Genomic DNA, 12,393 nt, shown 5'->3' with positions numbered 1-12,393 from the left:
AACAGGAATTGCGCAAATTTGCAGGAAAGCCCAATCAGTCTTACTGCATTGGCAGTATAAAAACAAAATCGGGGAGTGCGGCAAAATGCCGCCTACCTATTTGTGTTTAGTGTTGCACGGTATACCGGTACTAAAATAGTAGCGCAGTACTAGAGTATTCCAAACGGTACTACACTGCATTCGGAAAATACCGGTACTTTGAGACTGATTCAATTCATTAATTTAGTTAATTTATTTTACTCAATTATGCACACAAACGCCTTTCTTGTTCCTATTGGAGCACAGATTGCGCAAGTGGTGTGTATGACAACACCTGTATCAACATTCGCAGCTGGCGCACGTGAAAAAAGACAAGAGAAAGTCTGCCTGGCAAAGGGAGACAACACGAGACAACACAAACTTGGTGGAACATTTGAGTTACTAAACCGTGACGTACCGAGGTACTTACCGAACCCTGATTTTTTTGGTACCGTTACACCCCTACTATTTATTGTTCTAAAGGTTTGTATCCAAAAGGACTGTACCGAAGGAAAAGTACCGAAGAGTATCGAAAAGTATCGAAATTCATATTGGTATTGGTACCGAAACAAAGATTTTGTTATCGTGACAACACTACTTGTGTTCATACAGAATGCACCTTTTTCGGGGCAATGGGAGGCGTGAGGAAGTAACAAAATGTGTAGCTCAGCGTGTGACGTAAACAGTGACGTGGGAGGGAAGCCACGGCTGGTCAGTCCTTCAGCGATTCTCTCGTAAATTAGCCCGTTCTTCACTGTCCCCGTCACTTGATGGTTAATGGCCTCTTTGTTTATGAGGGCAAGGAGGGTGCGCAATTCTTTGTCTCCCCAGTTGCTCATCTTTACAGTGTCTGACAGGCGTTTCCCTCTTGCTACTAGCTGCTCGCTAATTCCTGCTATCAGCTGTTTCCTGTTTATCCACTGCCAGTGGCTCGCACGTGCGGCGTCATCAACATCTCCTCCCACAAGTCTTCAACAGCCCCTCCCGTTGTGGAAGGCCGCCTCTGTCTTTTTAAACTGAAAGGGTTCTGCCAATATGTCTACCCTACGAGGCGGAAAATTGGGCATCTCTGATAAACTTGCCAATCCGGCTCTGTGTCTAAATGCTCGCAGCTTGCCGGCAAAATGGCCCAACATTCGCGGAAAATCTGGCAGTGTAAAAGGGGCTTATGAGTCAGAGTCTGATTCAGATTGTCCGCACACAGTTCTCAACATGGAGGTGACTGAATCAGCAGCCTGCAGCTAGCAGCTAACGGTGCTAAGAGCTCGAACAGCCTTGACAGTGGTTACAGTGCTGACGGAGCTTATGGTGTTAACTGAGGGTGGAAGCATAGGCTGGGTGCTACGCTTCTGTGACAATGTTGTGGGTTGGGACAGGGTTATCAGCGGTAAGTGCTGTATGAGCGCAATGCTGAGCGCTGGTGATTAGCTAGCCAGTAGAATACACAAACAGGGACTCACATGCACTAAAATGCACCACAACAAAGAACAGAGATGCTCAAATTACAACACACAAAGAGGGAGCATGACTTCATTCTCTGCTCAGGATGCTTTTACTTGCTGCTGTATTACTCCTCTGAAAGACATATACAGAGTAAATACACAAACAATATATAGCATTTCCCAATAAGACTCATTCTGACAAAAGACCTGAGCACTGAGAAGCGTCTTCATATTCCCAGATGGAACAAAGGGTTGTGTTAACAGTGCTCCCTTCGAAGAAGGCAGAGTGTGTTTCCGAGGCCACTCACCTCTTCAGCACACCAAGCACAGTGTGGCCCTGCTGCTAGACACTCTCCACAGCTCCTGACCCCCTGACTTTGGCATCCGTGAGCTGAATGGTCTGGAGGTGGAACAGAAACCAGCAGAAAGTTAGACTTTTCCTCCACATAAATGTACTGTATCATATTTGTGAAGGTGAAGTTTGCTTTTCATATTCTTGTTTGGTATGACAGAGTTCACTTTGGGAGCAAAGTTACTTTAGTTTTTCTTTTCCTCTCATTTTTTGTTTCTTAACAATACAATTATCAGTCAGCAATGTCTATTTCTGATGTCAGGTGCTTAGTAACAGTGTCCTTACTATTTACACCTTGAAAACCATGTATCTTGTACTTGAATTTCCATATCAGAAATACAACCTTAAAAATTCCATTTGAAGGCAGCCTGTGATCTGTATCCTCCTGCTGGCAGACTGGAGGCCAACCAGCCATGCTAGACATCTTGACACATCTATACCACCAAACTCACATGCACTGGGCACAGAATTTAAAGAAATACAACCATTGGAGATTCTTTCAGTCCATTTTCAGGCCACAAAGGGATTTTGAGTCATCATGGAAATTCCTATTCATATTTTCACTCAGACTTGTGATAACTAAGTAGGTGGGGGCTCAGTGCTTTGCCAGAACACATTATGTTCCAGACTGTTTCTTGGCCGGGAGCAGTGACTTCCTAGAGTCTTGTCTTCACCCTGAGGTTGCCAGGCAACCAGTGGAGACTTCAGGAAGTGACTGCTCTCTGGCAAGAAATAATTTGGCACATAACCTCCTGTAAAATGACACATTTTTACACACTTGTACGGACAGAACAAATGAGATATGTATGTGTTAGTGAGCTTTAGCTGTGTTGGCAGGCACCTTGTTGTTTTCCGCCTGTTTCCAGTCTTTCTGTGAAACCAAGCTAACCCCCTGCAGGCTGTAGCTTCAGATTTAACGGACAGGCATGTTGAGCTCCTCATCTAACTGTCGAAAAGAAAGCCAAATGAAGCCCAAAATGTCCAACTATCCTTTGACGTATCATTCAAATCCAACCTGTTTCGTTTGATCAACACGACACTGCCTCGCAGAGGTGAATACTCGTCCACCTGCTGTCCCATCACGTCCGAATCTACATTGAAAGTAGAGCCACTCAGCCCCGAGGAGATGACAAGTGCAAAATTTAAGTGGCAAACAACTGGTGGGATCCAGGCTACAATCTAAATGAGAATTTCTGAGTAGGAAGAATAATGAGACGGTTTACTTTTATTGCATCCTCAATGAGAAAAGTATTGACCCACCTCGTGTTCCTGTGGCGCTGTATCTGCAGCACAATAACAGGACAGCGGCAAATAGCAGGCTCATCTGGAAAAAAAAAAAAGAAGAAGGAAAGCAATTTACTGACTGAAAATGTGAACCATTCTTTCCTCTCAAATCATTAAGGTGGAGTGCAGCTGTAATTGCTGTTTAAGGAAAATAATCTCTACACAGAGCAGCTCACAATAACCCCCAATATTTGATCTACTGGGTGCTTGGTTTATACAATAGAAATAATAAGGGGCACTTACCTCGAATGATTCAACTGTATGGAGCAGGGCCGTAATCATCTATTTAACATTGCAGGGATGAGGGGTGGGTGGGGGGGCAGTTTCAATCTACACCTTCTTCGAGTGGGTAAGGAGAAATTTTTAGAAACATAACAGCTAAATTGACCACTGTAGAGCATTTTAAATCTAAACTCTGAGGTAAGGGTTTTGAAACTGACTGCCATTTTTGCCACACAGGAAAAGTGCACGTGCTGTGACTTTTTGAATATTTTTTAAAACATATTATGACATTGTTAATGACTTTGACTGACATACTAAAGTGTGATTTTTCTGATATATACTTTACTATGACTTTTTATGACATACTATACCGTGACTTTTCATGACTTACTATACTGTGACTTTTCATGACATACTATGTTATGACTTTTTATGACATACTATAGTATGACTTTTCATGACTTACTATACTGTGACTTTTCATGACATACTATGTTATGACTTTTTATGACATACTGGGCTCTAGTTTCCCGGCTCAGCGCAGGGTGGCACAGGGTGGCGAACCCTGCGCAGAGCTAGTTTCGAGTAGTGCAACCCGAGGTGCGCTCAGTTTGGTAGTTTGGCAGACCGAGGTGCGCTGAGATGGGTGTGGCAGCGCAGCAGGGGGAGGTGTCGACAGATCCAGCTTGGCGCAGTGACAGTTTCATGCCAAAAGACTTGGCCAAAGGTGCGCTAAAAGCTCGCCAGCTGAAACCAGGTCTACTGTCAGCGCAGGCGGAGCGCAGCCGGTGTAAGCCGAAGTTTGGCTGACCGGCGGACAGTGCGCACACGTCACCAAAACCTCACAGGCAGGTTTCCAGAATGTCAGGCACATTAACAATGCAATAAATACCCAAAAACCACTATTCAATGCAACTATCTGCACATAAATGTATCTCTATATCGACTGTCCCGTCACATCTGATGTCAGATCAAAGGGGATTGGCACCGTTTGGCACGCATAATGGAAACCCAACCTGATTTGATTAACAAAACTAATGAGTTCACATCCCTCTCAGCCAACCACAAACAGCCACAGCATCAGATAGGGAGTATATATTCAGCATCTGTCATCTTAGAAAAGTCAAATGAAAACAAACAAAGTGAAACTGTGAGAGAGAAAGAGAGAGCGCACGCGCACGAGAGAAATGCAACACTGATTTACCATCGTGGTGACATGACATGACGTGGAGGTCTGCTCGCAGTTCCGTTTATTCGGACACTGCGAGCTTGGACCTCCCGAACCAAAACATCAGTTTCCTCCTGGGAGAAGTTTGGCTGTCTGACGCTGCTGCTCTCTTCTGCCACGAGAGTAAACTCTCATTACGCCTTCACGCGGCACATTTAAGGGCGGGGAGAGGGGCTTATTTGATTGGTGTGATGTGTGTAAAACCCACTCCACACCTTCCCTCCTCCCTCTTTCCGACTTGCGCAGGTAGGAGGGACGGAGGTGGGAAAGAGGAGTAGCTGTGCCAGCATGCACGGTGTGTCAAACTTGCAAAATCCGCCTGGCCACACCCAGTTGGCGAAGCGCAGGTGAGCTGCGCCCCCGCCTCGCCCGGTCTGCGAAACTAGAGCCCACTATGTTATGACTTTTCATGACACTATGTTATGATTTTTTATGACATACTATGTTATGACTTTTCATGACATAATATAGTATGACTTTTCATGACACTATGTTATGACTTTTTGTGACATACTATGTTATGACTTTTTATGACATACTATGTTATGACTTTTCATGACATAATATAGTATGACTTTTCATGACATACTATGTTATGAATTTTCTATAGTATAACTTTTTATGACATACTGTATTATGACTTTTTATGACATTAACATGTTTTTATGGAATATTTAATTGCCATTCATATACTAACAAATATCAGAAATATAAATATACAGAAGAAAAACATCAGCGTTTAAGGGGTTACTAATTCCTGTGTGAGCGTGTTTTTAACATTTTTTTAATTACTAATCTTTATATTACTTTTAATATGTATTTAAATATTTATTGGTTTTTTTTTAGCAGTTATGAATGCACTGATCACTAACGTACAAGCTGATAATACTTCCTTCTATATATATCTAATAAAACGTGAATCTGCAATTTTCAATTGGCATATTAACTCTTAATAGTATAATTTTAATTCTGTCAATATTTTAGGGGTGACTGTATATTTAACTGTGCTTAATATCAATAAACTATCTTGTGTAGGAGCTGTATAAACCCGGGAAATATTTTGTGAGAACCCACACTCCTCCGCCCATCCTGAGCTGTAGAGTTTTTTTTTTATCTATGACTCAAGCATGGCTTTAACAAAGAAACATTTTAAAGTATATTTTATATTTATGCCTCCTGTGCCTACTCCCCATGTAACAGTCATCTAGACTGTTGTGCTTTTAACCATACTAGGACTTTTTGTGACCATTTCTATGACTTTTTCCTTCAGGGAGTAAAGTTAGTAAACTCGAGTAAACTTACAATCTCTACTAAGACTAAGTGACATGTTTTATGGATATATCATTATTATATTCAGTGCATAATAACTGATAAACTGTACAATTAACCCAAATAGTGTACACAATAACTGCAGTTTGTGTAAAATGAGTCATTTGGATGAATTTTGAGCAGATTTTTTCCTGTGAATATTACATCAGGGGTGAGTTTTCCTGATATTTTTAGAAACTTTTTTATGATTTTCTTGATTTTACTTAATAGAATATTTCTTTTGAACAAATTCAGTGTTTTCTTCTCCCTGACGCTTGGCCATTGTTGTTTTAGCTGCTTGGTTGTAGTAAGTTACGGCTCTGTGAATATAGCTTATTTGGTGTTCACTGTGCCCTGTGAGATTTTTTTTAAGTATGTATATTTAGTGATGATCTAAACTTATTAAAAAAAAATCATTTTCATCACAGAAATGAATGAAATCCTGAGACATAGGCTTACTGTATATATATATATATATATATATATTTTTTTTTTTTTTTTGTTAAAAAGTTTAATGTAAGGGTCGGGACGTGTCCTATGTGACTCATTTTACAGTTTAGTTTTCCACTTTTTAATACATTTGAAAGTAATGAAATATAGAGACAGTACACGATTTGACACTGATTGCACCCATAGGCCTCTAGTTTCGCAGACTGGGTGAGGCGGGGGCGCAGCGCACCTGTGCTTCGCCAACTGGGTGTGGCCAGGCAGATTTTGCTACTCCTCTTTCCCACCTCCGTCCCTCCTAACTCCGCAAGTTGGAAAGAGGGAGGAGACAAGGCGTGGAGTGGGTTTTACACAGCCCATTCACATCACACCAATCAAATGAGCCCCTCTCCTCGCCCTTAAATGCGTTGCACGAAGGCGTAATGAGAGTTTACTCAATTCGTCATGGCAGAAGAGAGCAGCAGCGTCAGACGGCCAAACTTCTCCCAGGAGGAAACTGATGTTTTGGTCCGGGAGCTCCAAGCTCGCAGTGTCCAAATATACGGAACTGCGAGCAGACCTCCACGGGCTGATGATGCAAAGGTAGCCTGGGAGGAGGTCACCACAATTGTCAATCAATGTTGCGTTTCTCTTGTGCACACGCGCTCTCTCTTTCTCTCTCGCAGTCTCACTCTGTTTCTTTTCTTTTGACTTTTCTAAGATGACAGATGCTGAATATATACTCCCTGTCTGATGCTGTGGCTGTTTGTGGTTGGCTGAGAGGGATGTGAACTCATTAGTTTGCAGCTGTGTTAATCAAATCAGGTTGGGTTTCCATTACGCGTGCCAAACGTGCCAAACGGTGCCAATCCCCTTTGATCTGACATCAGATGTGACGGGACAGTCGATATAGAGATACATTTATGTGCTGATTGCAGATAGTTGCATTGAATAGTGTTTTTTGTGGGTATTTATTGCATCGTTAATGTGCCTGACATTCTGGAGACCTGCCTGTAAGGTTTTGGTGATGTGTGCGCACTGTCCACCGGTCAGCCAAACTTCCCCTACACCGGCTGTGCTCCGCCTGCGCTGACAGTAGACCTGGTTTCAGCTGGCGAGCTTTTAGTGCACCTTCGGCCAAGTCTTTTGGCACGAAACTGTCACTGCGCCAAGCTGGATCTGTCGACACCTCCCCCTGCTGCGCTGCCACACCCATCTCAGCGCACCTTGGTCTGCCAAATTACCAAACCGAGCGCGCCTTGGGTTGCACTGCTCGAAACTAGCTCTGTGCGGGCTTCGCCACCCTGCGCTGTGCCGGAAAACTAGAGGCCTAAGACTGTAAAAATGATGGACACAGCTACTGAGACATCACCCACTGGTTTGTGGACTCCCGTTTTGAAACCTCAAGTTTGACATTTCAGCCGTCACCATCTTGATGTTTTGCACTCAGGAGAGACAATACTTGGATGAGAAGCTGGGGCTCTGCAGGAGTAAGGGGTGTGGCTGACTGACAAAAGGAGGGTGCTATTGGCAGACAGCCTGTCACTCAACGCGACCACGCCCTTAATTATGCATAACTTTAAGCCTTAACAGAATATAAATGGATGACTTACATAAACATCCCTGTACAGTTGCCATGAAGAGGGGATTTAGCTAAGGAGACGAAAACCATTTTTTGTACAAGGCTGTAAACATGTTTAGTTCTGCTGTAAAGTTGGCCATTTTAACACGGGGTCTGTGGGGATTGACTCGCTACAGAAGTCAGCCTCTGGTGGCCATTCAGGGAACTACAGTTTTTGGCACTTCGTGTTGGCTTCAATTTTCATTCCCGATGGGTTGCCACTTGATTGTACGTACCAACAGCAGTCAAGCAATGGCTTTTTGGGGTACAGCAATGCCTCTTGCACAGACCATATGCAGAACTGCAGTACATCCTAATACTAAAACTAGAACTTGTTACATTTATTTATAATTATTAATGATGATTATTTTGCAAATTGCCAGCCAATTTTTAAAAATATTTTTTTTATCAATATACTAGGGGGACATTTTGAGCATATCTGAATATTGGGGGGATGCGTCCCTCCCATTAAATACTATAATTACTGCCAAGGTGTGGAGACCACTTTGCAGGCAAGACAGGGTGTCTTTCCTCTGGGGGAAGGACCAGATGGTTCCTCTGCACATTCTGTGCAGGAGCTGCAGGACTCTACCACCACTTCCTCTGTTATCCCCCCCTTTTTTATTACAGCAGCCACAAGTGGATCTGCCAGCTTATGTTTCAGGGTCCTGAGCAGCAAATGATCTCTTCAAGTAAGGCCAAAGATAAAGCGAATAAGTCCTCAGTTTTCTGCTGAGAGAAGCTGAAGAAAAGAAAAAGACACTTTCTGTCGTTCTTGTCCTCGTGTAGCACAGGGCTGGTGTTAGAGAGCAAATGCTATCTGCTGCAATCTTTGCTATGCTTTGCTTTCTCAATTGTTCGGCCTTGCTGACCACTGCATGAGACTAAAGCCTATGCGGAAAGATATTGACCCAGCTGCACACAAGCCAAATGAGTTTTGAGGATGCATTTTTTTTGGCTCAGAATCCACCATACCTATGCAGAAGCTTGGGAGTTTCCTCGAGCAAGAGCAGAGCCTTTAAACCTTTTGGTCAGATCCGCTGTCCTGCTGCACAATGCAGATGAGTCAATTAATACGAAAGCTGATCCACAGCTAATGGCAGGTTTATTTGCATCTGGTGGGATTGCAGTTTTATCCCACGGAGGAGTCAGTTCCCAGGGCTATGTTGAAATAAACTGCCCAATGATCACACAGCATCAGACTAAAATAATAGAAGGATTATGTGCAGCACTCTATTAAAGACTTGAAGTAAATATGTGGTGAATTTATTCAAGATCAAGCAGCTTTCACTGCCCACTCTAAACCCACTGTAACTGCACAAGACAATGGCATTAGTCAGTGTGCAGAAATGAGATGGACAATACGTCGAAGCGACAGTTGGTTTGTTATTCCCTTTTGAAAGATAATGGCACTGAGAATGGAACGATAACAGTTAGAGGAAGGGGGGAAAAAACTCACTTTCCATTACTGCTGACTTGTATTTGGTTTAATTCAATTCAAATTTCTTTATCAGTCTGTGAGTGGAATTTTGTTTGCAGACAGGGTTTAAAATAAAAATGCATAACAAATCACCCTCTCCTAGACCGTGCAGTCAAACATTCGATAACGCCAGATATGGAGTCAATTGCAGAATGCAGTTCAAAACAATTCGGTAGAAAATATGTTTTCTCACAGCTGCATGTCGTTGTACGTGCAAAAAAAGTTACTGTGACTCTTCTTTTTTTTTTTTTTTTTCACAGCTCACAGCAAAGCACAAAAGAAGCAGACCACGCACCGTTTACTCCAGCAATTTAAGGAGATTTCCTCTTCGCCCACTAACATCCTACTTTCAGTTTGGTGCCCTCTCTGTATTTCTACTTGCTGACACGTTACTTCCAAAACACACCAGCAGCGCTCATCCCTTCCCCAAAGGGACATTGATCTCAGGTCAGTGAGTATGGGCAGCCATTGAAAGGCATTAACAACTCTCCAAAGCCCCTTGCTAGAGAAATAATGCATGAGCCTCCTCCAAATGACATCATCAGTATTTGCAATTTAGCAAGGCACTAAATAGAGCCTTGTTGAATCTGTGAGACTGAGACTGAGTAAAGTGTTTGCTCTTAGTGGTAACCAACCAAAGTCTGAATTACAGCAGCTGCAAAACCAGTTTGACAAGCACAAAAAAAAAAAAATCTCAAGATCCACTTACTCGCATTTTCCAGTGCTTTCAACAGCATCTCACTGTCTTCATTATCAGATGAGCAAACACAATAGCAAGTCGAATTGTTTCCAAGGTCAAGCATGAAAAGCATGACTTCTTCTGCATTTTGCAGTCTTCTGCTAAAGCCTCATTTATGCTCAACTTTAGATCCTAAGATGCATGGAGCCCTCTGTTCGTACACTGTGTTCATTTCTATCTTCTTCCAGGTTTTCTGGAAGCTCACGGATACAGACGAAACAAAGCAGTACCACCCAAGATTGTGGAGGCACTGTAGTGTAGTTCAAGTGACAACGGAAAATTTAAATAATGGCGGAACACAATGAATCGGTAATATACTAATACATAACGCTATCATGATATGTAGTGAAAATAGTTTAAAAATTCTCTGTCCATATGTTGGGATGTATAAAATGGCCTCACAGACCACCTCCATCTACAGTGCTGCCTCCGTCTAAAGGTACAATATGACGACCTCCTCCACCACCACCTGGTTTGTTGTTGTGTGAAACTTTTGACTCAACCCTTTACTGCCATCTATTGGCTGTACCTAGACACATGTATGAGGATGGTGATGTTTACAACGTTTGAAACTGACATTTTTATTTTTTTTTTGCACTAAAGTTAGTATAAATGAACCTTAAAGCAAAAGCTAATAAGTGGACCTTAAATTAATATACATAGCCTATTTGTTATTGTCAAACTAGAAAATGTGCCCTTTATATTAGATTATTTTAAAGTTTAAAGGCCAGGCAAGACTTAAGCTTTTGCAGAGCTCTTAAAGTCCCCCTCCAAACCCATTTTACGATATGTTAAAGTACTCTGCTATTCTATTCTTGTGCTTTTCTCACATAATAAGCTGTAGAAAATAAATAAATAAATTGAGAAGGGGCTAAAAGCAGATCTACTCTTTTTCTTTCATTGAGAAATTCTTGATCTGGACTCATGCCCCATCCACTGCTGCTTGCAGTGGTTTTTACTTTCTGCCCTCTCCAGTGCTGAAACTGTGCTAAAACAAGGTTTGGAGACAGGTCTAGCTATGCGAGACTTGCGCTAGGTTGACCAATGATGGAGCAGTGCCCATCAAGATGGCTAGCATTAGTGTAAACATCTGAGACATTCAGCCATACATTTGAGCCTCAGTCAGACCCGGACTCGGATGAGGAGTCTGTTGTGCACCAAAGTATTAGAATAGTAAGTCTAGTTAGCATCTTTATTTGTTTAACTTGTTTGTTAGCTTGTTAGCTTGTAACTGGCAGTGGCTGAAACATTGTTAAAGATGTGAAACAAACAATAACATCTGGTACGATGGGGTTTTTAATAGATAGTGGAAGGAAGTTCCAGGGTACAGTTTACATCCCAGAACTGCACACTCTACCATGTTTGCTGTCAAAACTTTCATTATGCTATGCTAATTTCTTCTCCATAATGACAAGGTTGCTCTGCGTTTGAGGTTTCAGTTTTCTTTGCTGATGAGTCAAAATCTGTTCCCTCATCAATATGTGTTTCCTGTATTAGACGGCGATTAGCTTTTCTATAAGTGACATAGCTAATCTAGCTAGCTAACATAGCTACTAAAGTGTGCAGACATCCCCTCCTTCACTAGAGGGATGTGAAAACACCTCTCTGGTGACAAACTTTGCATAGATAGAAGTTAGTATAGTCAAGGTCAGATATTTTAGGGGACATAAACTTGAGAAAAACTAATTTTCAAGTGGAGGGGGACTTTAGTTATGCAGTCTCCCACTGGTGAAGATCATGCAAAGTGACTGAAAGCTAAAGAAAAAGCAAGTAAGGGGATCTCAAGTTATGCTGTTTTTTTTTTTTGTCAAACTATTGTTTCCAAGGTAAAGCATTAACTTTGATGCTATGAATTAGCTGCACCACAACACATTTGGTTGGTTCACTGAATTCAAGTAATTTTTTAAGATTATTTTTTATGGCTTTTGCCTTTATCAGACAGGACGGTATTAACCATGAAAGGGAGAGAAAAAGGGAATGACATGCAGAAAAGGGCAACAGACTGGCATTGAATCCGCGGCCGCTGTGGCAAAGACATTGTCTTTTACGTGGGACGCCTGCTCTGCCCGCTGAGCTACTGGGCACCTCTACTGAGCAATTTCAAAAATACCTACACCTGTTAGCTCAAAAAGTGTCAGGAATAGCCCTAAAAATTATATTTTCATCTTGGACTTGACCAGCTGTTGGTGAAAAATAATTTCCAGAAATGCAAAAAATCAATAAATTAATGCTAATCTTGATATTAAAGGAAATGATGATGATGATGTTCTTGA

The 12,393-nt window shown here is 42.1% G+C and overlaps 1 pseudogene; it reads right to left on the bottom strand.

Moving 5' to 3' along the window:
- The window catches only part of LOC125882278 (integrin beta-1-B-like), a 40,991-nt pseudogene extending 32,030 nt beyond the window's left edge, over nt 1–8,961 (bottom strand).
- Nucleotides 8,962–12,393: the final 3,432 nt, after the last annotated feature.

Source organism: Epinephelus fuscoguttatus, linkage group LG21, assembly GCF_011397635.1.
Source record: "Epinephelus fuscoguttatus linkage group LG21, E.fuscoguttatus.final_Chr_v1".
Lineage (NCBI taxonomy): Eukaryota > Metazoa > Chordata > Actinopteri > Perciformes > Serranidae > Epinephelus > Epinephelus fuscoguttatus.
The sequence above is the reverse complement of the archived record's forward strand: the minus strand, read 5'-3'. Positions and strand labels throughout refer to the sequence as shown.